Source organism: Echinops telfairi, unplaced genomic scaffold (genome assembly GCF_000313985.2).
Source record: "Echinops telfairi isolate 266 unplaced genomic scaffold, ASM31398v2 ScPeMD7_655;HRSCAF=1070, whole genome shotgun sequence".
In the NCBI taxonomy this organism is placed as follows: Eukaryota; Metazoa; Chordata; class Mammalia; order Afrosoricida; family Tenrecidae; genus Echinops; species Echinops telfairi.
In genome coordinates this window covers 32737964-32752076 of record NW_022104553.1, presented here as the reverse complement: position 1 = coordinate 32752076, position 14113 = coordinate 32737964, and the positions used below count along the sequence as shown (strand labels likewise).

Sequence of the window (14113 nt, the reverse complement as noted above, 5' to 3'; positions counted from 1 at the left end):
TTCTGCACCAGAACCATAACACAAATGCATCGATTCTGCTTTGGTCTTCCATGGTCAATTTCCAACGTTCACATGTATCTAGGGCAATTGAAAATACCATGGCTTGGGCCAGGCGCACCTTAGTCCTCAAAGTCACATCGGTGCTTTTAAACACTTTAAAGAGGTCTTGTGCAGCAGATTTTCCTAATGCTTTGTGTTGTTTCGTTTCTCATGACTACTGCCTTCCATGAGCATTGACTGTGGATCCAAGCAAGAGGAAACCCTTGATGTTAATCTTTTCTCCGTTTACCATGATGTTACCTACTGGTAACATCCAGTTAGGAAAGTTTTGGCTTTCTGTACACTGGGTTGTAATCCATATTGAAGGATGCAATCCTTGATCTTCATCAGCAAGGGCTTCAAGTCCTCCTCACTTTCAGCTACCAAAGTTGTGTTATCTGCATATTGCAGGTTAATAAGCCTTTCTCCAATCCTGATGCTACATTCTTCTGTATCTGACCCAGACTGTCCGATGATCTGCTCAGCACACAGACTGAATAAGTACAGTCGAGGATGCATCCCTGATGCACACCTTTCCTGATTTTAAACCATGCAGTATGCCCTTGTTCTGTTCCCACAACTGCCTCTTGACCTTTGTACAGGCTCCACGTGAGCACAACGTAGTGTTCTAGGATTCCCATTCTTCTCAAGGCTGTCCATAGTTTTGTATGATCCACACACAGTCAAGTGCTATAGCATAGTCAGTAAAACACAAGTAAACATCTTTCTGGTATTGTCTGCTTTCTGCCAAGATCCAACTGACATCAGTAATGATATCCCCTGTTCCACGTCCTCTTCTGAATCTGACTTGAACCTCTGGTAGCGCCTTGTCAATGTACCGCTGCATGGATGATCTTCAGCAATATTTTACTTGCGTGTGATATTACGTAATTATATTATCCTATAATCTGAGGATGCTATTCAGTCACCTTCCTTTGAAATGGGTACAAATATGTATCTCTTCTAGTCAGTTGGTCAGGTTTCCTGGTCCAGATGAGCAAGTGCGTCCAGCACTTCATCAGCTCATTGAATGTTTCAGTTAGGACTCCATCAATTCCTCGAGCCTTGTTTTTGGCTAATGCTTCAGGGTAGCTTGAAGTTCTTCCTTTAGTACTATTGGTTCTTGCTTATATGATACTTTTTGAAGTGGTTGAATATTTCTATTTCTAATGTTTATATTTATGTGACAAGAGAATATTTGCACATGGGTATATATCCATGAATGTATGAATGTGGTGGAAGCTACAGGGGGAAAAGTTATGAAAACTTCTGAAACATAACCAGACACCTTGAGGGAAAATACTGCCGAGTTTGGGAGCTCAGGACCGTAGTCTCAGGGGACACCAAGGTCAACTGTCATAACACTGTCCACAAGGAGGAGTTCTGGTGCCATAGTGGTTTATGCAGCCGCATAAACTACCAATCACTTCACAGGAGATGAAGCATCTGAGAATGGTAACATCAGCCAATTACTCACCATAACATTGTTATGTAGTACATATTACTAATAATAAGATTTTTCAAGTTGTAAATGTGATTTAATAGAATTCCTGTATATTATTTGACTTCCTGATTGTTAGCAATCATGGAGAGAGATTGTTGATCCAAATCTTTGACGGCTTCAATAGTCTCTCCATTTATCCTGATGTTGCTTGTAGTCCAGTTGCAAGGACTTTGTTTTTTATGTTGAGGTGTAATCAAGAGTGTAGGCTGTGTAGCCTGCGATCTTCAGTAGTAAGTGCTTCACTTTTGGCAAGCCTGGCTGTGTCATCAAGATGCTGAATGAAGCTTCCTTCAATCCTGAAGTTGTGTTCCTCTGCATATCGTCCAGCTTCTCGTGTTATTTACTCAGCATACGAAGTAAAAGGTATAGTGAAAGGGTACAACACAGGTGCATACCTTGTCCAATTTCAAACCACGCAGCATCCCCTTGTTCTGTTCAAATGACTGAAGCTTAATCGATGTGTACAGATTCCACATGAGCACACTAAGTGTTATGGAATTCCCAGTTTTAGCACTGTTATCCAGTTTGTTATGACCCATGTAGTTGGATCCTTTGCATAGTCACTAAAACACAGGTAAACATCTCTCTAGTACCTAAATATCAATGCCATTTCTTTCTCTGAAAGTTCTTCTGACTCTGTTAGTTTGTTTAAGCCACTCAGTTTTGTTAAAATGCGAACTGAAGCTGTCTATTGTCTCTGAGACATTGTGCCGCTGCATTTGTATTTCATTGATGATTATCTATTGGTATGTTTTCAGACAATCATCTATGTCCTGGTGGGTGTGATGGGGAATGTGCGTTATGCACAGTTCTCTGTTTGCTGTTTATGTAGTGCAGTGGAGGAGGGGCTTGGCTGTTACTAGGTGCTGGCTATCAATGATCCATTGGTACAGGAATGGGTGGTTATCTTTACCCAGTGGGTAGGGTGGCAGGCGATATGGGTATGGCTAGTTGTGTGGGCCTGGTTATTGTCTCTCATTAAAAGAAAGGAAGGAAGGAAGAAAAAAAAACAAGAAAGAAAAAGAGTAAAAAATCAAACAGAGGAAAGCAAGCAAACAATAGTAAGAAAAATAATTTAATAATCAAGAAGGAAAAGGGGGGAGAGAAAAATAAATAAGTAAAACTAGGGCAGGGTAAAAGAGAACACTTTAAAAAAACTAAGATAAAAAGAAAAAAGAGAGGGGAAGGGAAGGGAACAATAACAGAGAAATAGAAGAACGAAGAAAGGAAATCCGAGAAAGAGAAGATTAAAAACAAAAGGGAAAGAAAAAATAATAAAGGACAAAGCTGGAGCAGAAGCTGGACCCAGAAAAAGAAAACTGCTGTGTGCAGCACACCCAGTATGGGTCAGCATCCTTTACCCATCAAGGAGTTCACGGAGAGGGAAGACAGGGAAGATGGGGTGGGACACCTGATCCTAGATGGGGTTCCTGCCAGCCTAGGTGTCTGAGGTCAGGGAACCTAATCCAAAAGGAGTGCCTGCAGGCTCGCAGCATGCATTTGGTCAGGGTGCTTGTGTGCAGAAGGAATGCTTTCAAGCCTAGAGGGGGCCTGGGGCAAGGCAACTGGGCATTGAAGGAGTTCTTGACCTCACAGTGGTGGCCAAGGACAGAATACTTGTTAAGGACCGTGAGCTCTGGTGGTTTAATGAAGGGTGGTTCATGTGCTTCCAGAAAAGAGGGTGATGCACGAGGAACCTGATCCAGAAGCTCAGGGTTCCAACCTCAGAAAGAGCAGGGCAGAGTGTCACTGGCTGCTGGGTGGGGAAGTATGGGGGCTGGCCATGCTTCGGGTCTCCAGGAGGCAAGGAAGGATCCTACCTTCCTTATTGCCAGCCACTGGTGTACAATTATGCTGTTAGGTCACTGTCTCAGTTGAATTCCGCTTGCAAAGGTTCGAGTTGGTCAGACCACATCAAGCCAGCTGACAGGGATGTCATCTGTTTCTTCTGTCACTGACTCTGTTAAGCTTCTTCTCTTAGCTTCTGAACATTTGTATATTACATTCACTTGTCTCTCCTTTCCTTTGAAGTTCAGAGTTCCAGAATGATCACCCATATCAATTTCATTTGGTCTCTTATGTCATTGTTGTAGAGGGTCCATGTAGGGTGTCTGCCTAAGGATCTTACCAGAAATCTTCTTCCATATGTTTTTATACAGATGTGTACGTGTTTCCAGTGTTTCATCTGTTTGTTGAAGGATCCCCATTAGCATTCTATCAGTGTGTGTGTGTGTGTGTGTGTGTGTGTGTGTGTGTGTGTGTGTGTGTGAATCGTCAGTTCTGTCGCTTCTGGAGTGGGTTTTTCTTGCCTTTTATTTCTTCCTTCAGTACCATTGGTTCTTGATCTTATGCTGCTTCCTGAAATGGTTAAACATTCACCAATTCATTTTTTTGGTACAATAACTCTGTGCTCCTTCCATCTTCTTTTGATGCTTTCTGCGGCATTCAATTCTTTTGCACATACAACTCAACGTCTGAATTTTCTGTTTAGTTCTTTCAGTTTGAGAAATGCCTGTCACATTATTCCCTTTCCAACTCCAGGTCTTTGCACGTTTCATGAGACTTTGTCTTGCTGGGTCACTTTTTGAAGTCTTGTTCAACTCTCACTTCATCATTTCTTCTGTTAATTTTAGCTGTCCTCTGAAGTGGAGAGCAAATATTTTGAGGATGAGGGCAACGAATGTACACATGTGCTCTACACAATTGATGTATGTATGGAATGTGATAAAAGTTGTATAAGCTCCCAATAAAATGATAAAAAGATGACAAAATATTAATTTATAAATTATCAAGGGGTTATGAGGGAGAGGGAAGCGGGGAGGGAGGGAGGAAATGAGGAGCTGATTCCAGGGGCTTACGTGGAGAGCAAATTTTTTGAGAATGATGAGGGCAATGAATGTACACATGTGCTCTACACAATGGATGGATGGATGGAATGTGATCAGAGTTGTATGAGCCCCCAATAAAATGATTTTTAAAAAATCTTTAGCTACCCTGCACGCAGAGCAAGTTTCAGATTCTCTTCTGACATCACTGTGGTCTTTTCTTCTTTCCCTGTCTTTATCCTCTTCGTGTTTGATGGCCCGTGTCTGTTCTGGACTTCAGTCTTTACTGTCCGGTGCATCAAATCTATGCTTGCGATGGTCTCTAAATTTAGTTGGGATGTATGCCAGGTTGTATTTTTCACTCTCTTGGCTTTGCTTTGATTTTCCTTAGTGTCAACTTGCACGTGCCTATGCGCAATTGATGGTCTGCTCCTCAACCAACCCCAGCTTGTTCTCAACGGATAGCATTGAGCCTCTGTATTCTCTTTCCATAGATGTAGTTTATTTGAGTCCCGGGAAAGACGGCTGGTGAAGTTCATATGTACAATCAGCATTTGTTTGGGGGGAACAAAGGACTTCCAATTGAATAGGTCATTAGTCTTGCAGAAGTCTATCGTGCAATGTTGAAGGATTCAACATTAGTATAAAATCGCTTTAAGAAACATTCCTTTCATGATAAGGATATAGGAACAAATGTTTGAAAACAAAAGCATGACCAATAAAAAAATATTTTAACTGTTGACTCTAGCTAAAGTTTCTTAGAAATCAAGAAGCTTTCAATTAAACAAGCATTTTATTTGGAAAAACACCCCAAAACAATAAAGAGGCTTTGTGTTCATTCTTACTACCAGCTCCAGCCTTGAAGAATGTCTTCCATCAGTTTTGGCATACTTATGACTTGTTCTGAAAAGTGTGCATAGTCAACATTCTGTTATTATGATTGTAAATTGTGTCTCACTCTCATCTTCCATTGAGTTGCTACTGACTCATAGCGACTTCATAGGACAGGGGAGCCCTGCCCTGGGAGTTTCCAAGACTGTAACTGTTAACAGGAATAGAAAGCCCCATCTTTCTCTCACCGAAAACTTCCCCCACCCTATCCCTCCCTACTTGTGACCTCAAACCAAAATGAAGCAAACAAGAACATTGTAATTTCTTTGTTTCATGGACCCTGCATCAGTTCTCACTTCTGTCAATTAGTGTCTTCCTAGATCGAGTGTGATCGTTGTTCTTCGTCTGGACACATTCTTCTCGAAAGTTCAATTTCTATGCGTGGGTCCTTCTCCACATCAGGTCACATAAACAATCTAAGGGTGGATTTGACAAACAGTACTGGTGTTCCCAATGAGAAAAGTCTGAATAGAGTTCATGTTTTAGTGGGGGGAAAGACCCCAACTTCAAGCATTGTATTGAGACCCTTTTCTTAAGCCTTAAACATGCTGAAAGCAAATTATGCAGATGGAGGGAGACCATCAACATGAGGCTATAATGGTGTCCAACAGATTCCTGGCTACTTACAGATGACAGAAAACAAAGGAAGTTGTGGCAAAATCGTGATTGACATCAGATCCATTCAACACTGTTGCAGGTAGGGCTACAGAAACAGGAAGGACCATGATTGGGATATGTGCGCAGCTGCTGAATAGAAAAGCTTTCAGGATTGGTTCTGCACATCCCACACACCCTCACCATTGGTGGCGGCTCAGGACCAAGACCAACAACTCCCAGGTAACACCCATCTGTAAATCACTAAGTCCCTGAGAGCAGGACTGCCCCCCAAACTCACTGCCATGATCCCCACTCACAGTGATCCACTAGGGCAGGATAGAACTGCCCCTGTGGATTTCTGGGACTGGAACTCTTTATCGGAGCAGAACGCCTCCCTTTTCCCCTCAGAGTGGCTGGTGGATTTGAACTGCTGATCTGGAGGTTAGCAGCTTAATTCATAACCACAGAGCTGGCTACCGGGGTGGAAAACGACTTTCAAACACACTCTGCCTGAGGACAAAGATTTTTCACACAGCTGGTTAATGGTCAGAATTAACTCAAACGAGGATTTATATCAAGGAAGTTAGAGCTTCCCCTGGAATCTGCAGTTTTCTAATACAAGGCGTCGAAAAGTTTGTGAAAAGATATAAATGAAACATAAAGGAATTTTCTCACACATTTTTTGTAAGCCTGCTAACTGCAAGTTCAGCAGTTTGACACCACGAGCAATTTGAAACCTCCAAGGGCGAAGATGGGGCTTTCTGCTCCAGGAAAGAGCCTCAGAAACCCACGGGGCAGCTCTCCCTTGTCCTATAGGGTTGCTATGAGTCAGAGTCGACTCCTTGGCAATGAATTGGGTGTTTGGTTGTTTTGTTGGGGTTGGGGCGTTTGTTTTGAGTCCTGGAGTCTGAAAGAGAACGAGCTGAGGAAGTGGGAAGGTAAGAGATGTGAGCCTACTGAGGGGGGAAAACTGCTCTTTTCAGAAGCTTGAGGTTGAGAGGGAGAACCGGAGACAGGGAGAGAAGCTAGAAGAGGATTCAAAGTCAAAGGCAATTTCCAAAAAAACCCAACAGAATAAGAAAATCACACAGGTCTCCAGGTTGGAAGGAAGAAGCACTGAGAAGAAGAGTAAAGGTGCGTGAGCTCAGGCTGCTCCCCGCAGCTGCCATCAAGAGGAGCATGGGCGTGGCCCCACCATCCCAGAGGCTTCCTCCAGGTTCTGTGAGATGAGAAAGGCTGTCAGGAGGACTGCCTGAGTTTCTGTTCACACCCACTCCACCAGCTTTTCGGGGAAGAGTCAGTATCACCTTGCTAGAACAGATCCTGACGTCAGGGCGGCATGCCCCTCCCCCTTCCCTCACTAAGCCTTTACAAACACAAAATCAGGTAACGACAGTCAAAAGCTGAGGTGCACTGTGATGAGAGAGGGGAAGCGCCATACTGCGATGGGAAGAAAATAGGAAAGATGAATGAGAAACGCGAGGGTAGGACAGACTTGCGTTCATCACCCTCGCTTCTGCGCCACTTCAGCTTCCCTTTTCTTCCGTTAGGCTTCGCAGACCGGACATCTTCCCTCGCAGGCCGGCAGGTACCTCAATGAGCTCAGAGGCAACCCAAGAGAGGAAAGCCTCTTATTCACGTTACCAGCTAGGTTTCCTCATTCACTCTGCCACAGAGCCTAACGTGGCCCTGCAGGGCAGTGCATTATTTAATGGGGCTCTTCCAGTCCCTAGCACCCACCAAACGACCTTTTCCTGCGCGGGTCTGGAAGATACTCATAGGATCCACCTGGCATTGTGAATCGGAGTCTCTGCAATGCCATCCTGCTGTACATAAAAAAACGAGCCCTTTGAGGAGGAGGAGGAATCGCATTCCCAGCAAGAGCCAGGCGTGGAATACTTCCTCTGGTCTCAAGATTCCTGGGCAGTGGATCCCTGGATCCAGAAGACAGTGATCCCATCAGAGGAGCAGCAGCAGGACCAGGAGCCGGAGCGTGAAGCTGAGCGAGGGACTTCCCAACCCACGGAGCACGTGGAAGCTAGGTGCTTTTGTGCAGGAGGCTGGTTTGGGAAGTGAGATGCCTCTGGATCCTTAAAACAGGAAGCTGGACTTGCTGACCCACAGAGCTTGAGCTAAATGCTTTGGGGTTTAGACGTGCAATGGAATGCAATGCCCCTTTGGGCATTTAGTAGAGAGACCTGAAAGAATTTTGTGCAATGGAATGCAATGCCCCTTTGGGCATTTAGTAGAGAGACCTGAAAGAATTTTGTAACATGCCCTGATAAACAATTCCACCCTGAGCATTTTTCGCTGACATCGTTTTTTTGGACATTACATCTTCACTTCCTTAGTAAACCTTTTAATCACGAATTGTGTCTTTAAGTTCTGTTAATCACGAATTGTGTCTTTAAGTTCTGTGTGCCCATCACAATGGGCCCTAGAGAGGTAAAATAGATTATTAATTGAGACCCCACAGCCCCTGCTTTCTGGAATAACATCACCAGCGGTTCAATCACAACACACAGGCACCCCAACCTCACCCCCCTCTGCACACAACACTAACGTTATTCAGAACTTGAAAATTCCCACCTGATTATAACAAATTAGAACAAACGGGGATCTGGGCATTGGGGATAGTGGAGCCAGGTCACTAAACTGTATAACCTGCACCGTTCTGTTCTCTAGTACAGTCACTTTTTTATATAGGGTTTGCCTGGTGGCTTTGGACTTGGGTACTGCCTTGGTAAAGACCACGCCCCACCCCCACCCCGACCCCCTGCACACGGGCCGCTGATGCCCGGCCTCTGTCATAAAGGTTTGAACCTGTTACTCACACCAGTGAACATACCAGTGGCAGGGGCGCAATGCAAAAGAACGTAGTAGCATTCGAAAGTCAAATTCCATTCGCGTTCTTTTGTGTTACGCCCTTGCCCCTTGGGCCCCTGTGCGTGGCTGGCTGTCCGGGGGTCGAGGGTCTGGGGGCGCGACGGGGGTACTGGAAAACGGATCGGGACAGGTAGTTCGCACATGTTTCTCTGGATTTTTTCCCTGCACCATGCTCCAAAGAGGGAAACAGGTGGGGCTGGGGGTCGTTGGCAGGCAAACCTGAGGAGAGTAAGACCGGGTCCTGGGGCCCTTCTGCGCGCTCTTCCTTCTCGCCCCGCCCTGGGGCCCGGCCTGGCCCAAAAGGACGGGTGTCTGGAAAAGTTGGTTCGGGTGCAGGTAGGGATGTGTGGGCCCGATCGATCACTTGCTTCGAGGAAGGGGCGCCGGCAAGGCCCTCTGCGAGAGCCTCGTGGAGAAGGCACTTGGGCGGGAACGTCCAAGCGACCCGTCGAGCCCGCAAGCGCAGCAGGGAAGCGAAGGCGCTGAGAGGAGGCGAGGCGGCGAGGGGCGAGGTGCGCACGCGTGCGCTTTCCGAAGAGCCCCGCCCAACGCCCCGCCCCCTGCCGCGGGAGCCCCGCCCCCTCGCGTTCCGAAGACGCCTCCTTTCCTCTCCAGCGCCCGAGCCCCGCGTCCCGTACGAGCCCGCGGAGCTCTGCGTTCCGGGCGGTGCCGGGCTCCCAGCGTTCCGAAGCGGACCGGGAGAAGGGCGTGTGGCTCGGCGGGAGGAGGGAAGCCCCAACCGCTGCCAACACTCGGGATCTCGCGCGCAACGTGGAAACTTGCTTGGCCCCGCGGGTCGGTGGAGACGAGCGAACTACAACTCCCAGTGAGCACCGCGGAGGCGCGACTACATTTCCCAGCCTCCTCGGCGAGGCGCTTTTCCTCTCACTCTGCGGGCGGAGTGATGGCAGGAGGGCTGTGTGTCCCAAAATGCTGTTACGTTCTGTGTTGGGGAGACGGAGGTCGACCCCTTCTCTGCAACCTAGCCTGCTTTTCCAGCGTCTCCTGGGAATATCGGGTAGGGGGGCGTGAAAGGACTGCAGCGACCAGTATGCCTGCACTGGAAACTACCAATCCCTAGGCTTTCCAACCGATCCACTTGCTTCCTCGGTGTTGCCCGAGGCAAGTAGGAAAGAGTGGGGACGGTGTTTAGGGAGGTGAGGCTACAGCTCCCTAAGCGACCTAGGCGGCTTTGGAAGACTGCAATTCCCAATACGCCCTGCCTGTCGAGCCCTTTGCGGTTTCAGGGGTCCTCAAACTTTTTAAACAGGGGGCCAGTTCACTGCCCCTCAGACCGTTGGAGTGCCGGACTATAGTTTAAAAATTATATATATGAACAAATTCCTATGCACACTGCATATATCTTATTTTGAAGTAGAAAAACCAAAACGGGGCAAAAACACCCCGCGGGCAGGATAAATGTCCTCGGTGGGCCACATGTGGGCCGCGGGCCGTAGTTTGAGGACCCCTGATAGTCTATCAGCGCCTTCATGTTCTGGAGGTTCCTGATGAGGTGATGGGGACAGGTGTACAAGAACTCTCAGAAGTTTGCTGGTAGAGAGGGAGTCTGTATTCCCAGCAATCCCATTACCCTACTTAGTCTGCCGACACTAGCCCCAAACGTGGCTGAAGAAAAGTGTTCTGTAGCTCTGGGCCGCAGTAAATCATACCCGTGAACCTCAAATGATTCTGAATGTAGCCAGCATCACACACCGTACTTCCCTGAGAAAATTGAAGTTGTTGAAAGAGAGTGTCCACAGACTGCCCTCACATCTACCCATCTACTTAACCTACCTGTACCTCTATCCGCAACACAGCTTTTCATCCGCATCCCGCAACTGAACTATCCATATTCTTATCTAAAGCGAGTGCTTTACTTGGACGTGTGAAAGAAAACAGTAACAGACATCTTACATTCATTTTTAGGAGCTTTTCTTACCCATGAAACCCAAAATCAGCTATAGAAAGGTCTGACCCAGCTTTGTCAGGGCCGTAGTGCAGGCAGCGGTGGTGGGAAGCTAGACCCCAGGTATCATGTACTATGAGTTCAGCGACTTCACTCAGAAGCTGGTGGGAGCAGGGGCTTCTTTAACCCTCAGGGATTAAAGCCCATCTGCACCACCAAAGCTCCGCCTGTCATATTTGTCACACCAACTAAGCTGACCGCTGCGGTAGTTACATAATCTGTTGTCAATTTGAGACAAGAGTGAAGGGGTGGAGGTTAGCCTGTCAGGTCGCAGCCTGATGACCTCATTTGGCGGCGTTAAGGAGATAAATAGCTTGCTAGAGGTGGGACACATGCTCACTCCCTGACTTTCCTGTTGAGAAGACACACGGAGTTACGCTAGAGACCTGGAGCTGAAGGAGCTACATGGAGAACCCTGCCAGCACTGAGATGCTTCCACTGCTTCTAGATCCACAAGACTTTCCAACCACTGGCTTGCGATCTTCCTGCATTTGGCATCATTGCATGTGTTTCGTGAGTCTGAAGAGGACTTTATAGATTGGTATTGGACATATGGGCTAATATCGGATTTATGGACTTGATCTGGACTGGGCTGCGATGTATTCTCAATATTCAATTGCTTTTGTATATAAAGCTCTTTCTTGTACACTTGAGTCTCCCTGGATTTGTTTCTCTAGTCAACCCGGACTAACAGAACTGCTGACCCAGCCTACAATTATGCTGAAAAAAGCAAAGCTCCTGAGCTGCACAAATTTTTCCAGAAATCTGACAGCATGCCCGGTCCCCCTGAAGCGGGGCCTGCCTGACCACATGCTGTATCGGAGCACCAGGACATGGACGCTGAGTGGGACCATCTACTGCCTCATCACCCTATACTTGCTTCCCGGCCCCAGAACAAATGATCGCACCTGAGAGGATGGCGGGGTGGGTGAGGGGGTAGGGAATGGGGGCCTTTAGGGTATATATCCTTTGAAGTTTTCTTTCTTTTTTTCTTCTTTCATTTTCAAAGCTCTGAATGGGCTACCTCACATTTTTGTAAGAAAAATGGGAAAGTTATGGAAATACTCTAGGCATGGTCATGAAAGGCAGATGACCAGTCATTTAAACAAGCGATGCTGCAGTCCAGGTCTGGGCCCCCGCTTTCCCCGGGGATTCCAGCTGCAGGTCGTGCATGTTCCGGAGTGTGGGGTGGGTGCAGAAGCCTTTCTGGATTTGGGTGCGACCCAGGAAGGCCAAACCCCAGTGAGTGGAATCAGAGTGGGCATTAGCATGATGGGATTTTCCCATCATGCAGTACAATGTCAATGGAAATTCTTTGTAGCCTGCCTCTGTTTCAAAGGGTTGTTTGCCTCATCACAGATCTTACTGAAATTTCCTGTGTAAGTGTTATGTATTTATTCCACCACAGGAACAGGGAACACCTGTTTAGTGTCGCACTTTAGACCCAGGTCTGTTTCATTAATGCAGCTGTGCCCCAAATTCTCTTTCAACTTTTAAAATGACTTTAAGTTGTCATTTATTTTGATTGGAATAAATACATGAATGAAAATTTTCAAGTTTAAAAAAAAGGTCTGATCCAAATATTAAAAGTTTTGGTGTTTTCTTTGTTCCCCCGGCCTATTCTTCAGCGTTGTAAATTTGTCTTTTCCAGATAGAAAATGGTAGATAGTGACAAACCCCGTGCTAGTTGACTAGAGAAACAAATCCAGAGACACTTATATATGTGTGGGAGAACTTTATATCAATAAAACATCCAGCCCAATCCAGATCAAGTCCATAAGTCCAATATTAGCCCATGAATTCCTCTTGAGACTCATGCAGCACATGCGATGGCGAATTCAGCAGGATCACAGGCCAGTGGGTGGAAAGTCTTGTGGTTCCAGTGGCAGTGGAAGCATCTCCAGGGCTCTGGCTGCCATCAGCGTGGCTCCATGTGGCTTATCAACTGGAAGGTGAAGCAGAGAATGTCCCAGCTCCAGGGAGGAGGACGTTCCCAGAATCCTCCTGAAAAGGCCACACCCACAAGGAGGGATCAATCAGGTTGTGACTTGATTGACAGGCTAGACTCCACCCCTTCATTCTTTTATCAAGTTGCCATTAAATTGCCTAATTACCACAAACCCATTATTCATGATTTAATGTGCTCACTGAATTCAAATTTGAAGAGTTTTCCTAGCTATAAAGGAGTCAAAAAAGGAACCACCCCAAATCAGGTCTTGGCGTAGCCTGGGCTCATGTGAAGGTAGCAAGAGCAATTCTATCTTGGCCCATAATGCACTTAAACTTCAGTGAGTGGCTAAATACTACTTTAGTGCGTACTACTTGTAAAGATGAACTGAGGCACAAGACGAATGAGAGGTAAACTGAGGCAAGAGGAGACAGACAAAGATAGCTGACAGGACAAAGGGAGAGCAGAAACAGAAATAGCTTTATTAGGGGGCAGCTCTCGGGCAAAGCCCCATGATCTAGCAAGTAGCCCAGGGGAATCGTGGGCCCCTGTTCAGGGTCTGGGATTTTTAAAGGAAAGCGGGGGCAGGGGAGGTCCGTGCTGCAGCAGCAAGGTTTATGGCCCAGGAGGTCAGCAGTGAGGTTTATGGCCTAGGATGCAGTTTATCAGCTCTGGCAGGCAGGGTGTCCGGTTATCGGGGAGTCAGGCATCCCAGGCACCGTTTCTGGTCTCCTCGTTCCAGGGGGGCAGTTGCTGACCTTCGGGGATGTGCAGGGAAGCGGGGCTCCAGCCTGCCTCAGCTTAGCCCATAGACTGCTCAGTAAACTTTAATGAGTAGTAATAATACTAATAGTATACGTATTTTTTAGAGGACAATAGAGCAAGGTAAAAGTCAACCTGAAACTTACGGTATTAAGCTCATCCACTTACTGAAAAAAAAAAAACACAAAAAAAACGGCATAAGAGTCATAAACAAAAAGATGCAAGGTTTTCTACAAGTAGTAAAAAAGTATAATCCATGGTTCTCAGAGGAAGGAACTTTAGATCTAGGAATTGGGAGGAAGTCGGTGTAAACTTAAAGAAAGTGCACAGAGATGGGGAGAATATCCCCATGGAGACATGGTCTCTGCGGGTTCAACTTAAGATGGTTCCAGAACCTGGGCAGGAGGTTTATCAGTGGAGTGAGAAGTCTTGAGGGAGCTATCCAAATCTAGAAAAGCAAGCTAAAGTCTCTTTAAATGAGTATGAATTAGGTGATGAAACTAGAAAAAACTGAAGGAGCAGGGACTGATTTGTTGACTAAGGCCTGAATTCTAAACAGACCTCATAACCAAAACCTCTGTTCCCTTGGGGGACTGCAGCCTACGAAGGCTGAAAGGTGGCAACGCATTAGAGCAGCGGTTCTCAACCTTCCTAATGCCAAAGTCCTTTAATAGAGTTCATGTGGTGGTGACCCC

At 46.5% G+C, this 14113-nt stretch overlaps 1 pseudogene; it reads left to right on the top strand.

The window, feature by feature from the left end:
- The first annotated feature begins 10776 nt into the window (after positions 1-10776).
- Positions 10777-11620, top strand: LOC101650197 (annotated as a pseudogene).
- The last annotated feature ends 2493 nt before the right edge of the window (positions 11621-14113 follow it).